This window comes from Microcaecilia unicolor, chromosome 3 (assembly GCF_901765095.1).
Source record: "Microcaecilia unicolor chromosome 3, aMicUni1.1, whole genome shotgun sequence".
In the NCBI taxonomy this organism is placed as follows: domain Eukaryota; kingdom Metazoa; phylum Chordata; class Amphibia; order Gymnophiona; family Siphonopidae; genus Microcaecilia; species Microcaecilia unicolor.
The window spans coordinates 151,327,536-151,329,407 of record NC_044033.1 but is presented as its reverse complement, the minus strand read 5'-3'; positions in this window follow the sequence as shown (position 1 = coordinate 151,329,407).

The following is a 1,872-nucleotide window of genomic DNA, read 5'->3' as shown; positions in this document are numbered from 1 at the left end:
GTGCAAGGGATCATTCAACCGTGGGATGGAAGGGAAACTATGCTGGACCTTGGGGGAAAGAGGATAGACAGAGGAAGACGTGCAGGATGGGGGGGGGGGGGGGGGGGGGGGGGGAGTTATAGATGTGGACCAGCTGGTAGGAGGAGAGAGACTGGATTGGGGGAGGGGAAGGGACAGCATGGGCAGACTGACAGTGATCTGGGCCCCCAGGCAGAAAAGGTAAATGGGCCTCCCAGGCCCCACCCCCACCTTTGTTTGTAGCATCCCCCTGCACACTACAGTCCCCCCCCCCCCCGGGCCTACCTCGAAAAGCCCTGCTGGTTTAGTGGCTTGTTCAGGGGGGGGGGGGGGGTGGGTAGGAAAGAAGCCCATTCTTTCCTGCCTGCTGCTTTACGCGGCACCGCTGCTTCTTAATGGCTGCCGAGACTTCCTGCTTCTTAATGGCTCCCTCTCTGGTCTTGGCAGCCATTTTAAGGATGTGGCGATGCTGGAAAAAGCAGTGCAGTGGGCAGGAAAGAGGGGGGTTCTTTCTTGCCACCGAATAGGCCACTAGACTACCAGGGCCCTTCAAAGTAGACCCGGGGAGGCCCACTGAGGATCAAAGGGCTATAGTGTGCAGGGAGAGACAATGGACCCCCTAGACCCTCTAGGCTATCAGGCACTGCCCAGTTGCCCGCATGGTCAGTTCACCACTGGGGGAGAGACAATGGACCATGAAGGGGTGCTGGGGATTGAGAGGGAGACATACTGGCTCCAGAGTAGGGAGTGCAGGAGGAAGGGAAGAGGAGCACCAGGGAGACAGTGAAGAGATGATGGGCATGGAGGGAGCATAGGGACAGGGATACTGTGATAAGGAAGAGGCTATCCTACCCTGGTTAGGCCCCTAGAGAGCGCTGTTCCCCTAAAATGTCCAGGGAGAAGGGCTGGGTGAGTCACTAAAGGAAGCCAGGAAGGGGTGTATAGAAGGAGGTCGCTAGGACCGAGGAGCATCCTGGGGATAGAAACAGGTGCACCAGATTATGGGCTGGGTCCTGTTTGGCCATTAATCACTTAATACCCCACCTGAGTTGTGAGGGGGGGGGGGAGAGCTGGCAGCTGAGGAAGAGGGCTGGTAACTGAAGCAGGAGGTTCCCCATGAGAAGTACTGGCTGTGCCCTTTGGACAAGGTAGAACTGGGTGTTCCCAAGAAGGAAGCTGGCTGGGGTAAGAAGGCCCTGGAGTATCAAGAATAAGAACTATGTGTTCCAGGAGGGACTGTGTGTCCAGGGACTGAGTAAAAGACTGTGTGTCTAGAACAGTGAAGAGGTACTGTGTGTCCCAGCTGAAAAGACTGTGTGTCTAGGGCAGTGAAGAGGTACTGTGTGTCCCAGAGGAAAAGACTGTGTGTCTAGAACAGTGAAGAGGGACTGTGTCCAAGATGAAGAGACTGTGAGGCAGATGCAGCAACCAAACGTAAAAAAATCTAAATCGTTAAAGTCCCTAACGATTTTAAAATAACGAAAAATGCACCAAAAAAAAAAGTCACACATGCTGAGATCGGTAGTGAAACGTACAATGTATCAAAGAATCACAATACACATCGTTAATCGGCCCCCAAATCATGCGCAGAGCAGCCAAGCGTTATGTTAGCTGCTCTGCGCATGCCACAAACAGTCAAAACACAGTCAAATCGCAAGCACATGGCTCCCAAATAAAAACAAAAATAAAAAAAAAGGGTCGGGAGGGGGCAAGGGCGCTCATCAGGAGCGTCCTGTACTGACGGCCTTGCCCCCCCCCGCTGCTCCCCACTTTCCGCCGCTCCCCCACCCCGAAAAAGCAAAATGCTAGCTGCCCCGGTCCCCCTCCCTTCCTCACTACTCTGTCACCTCAGCT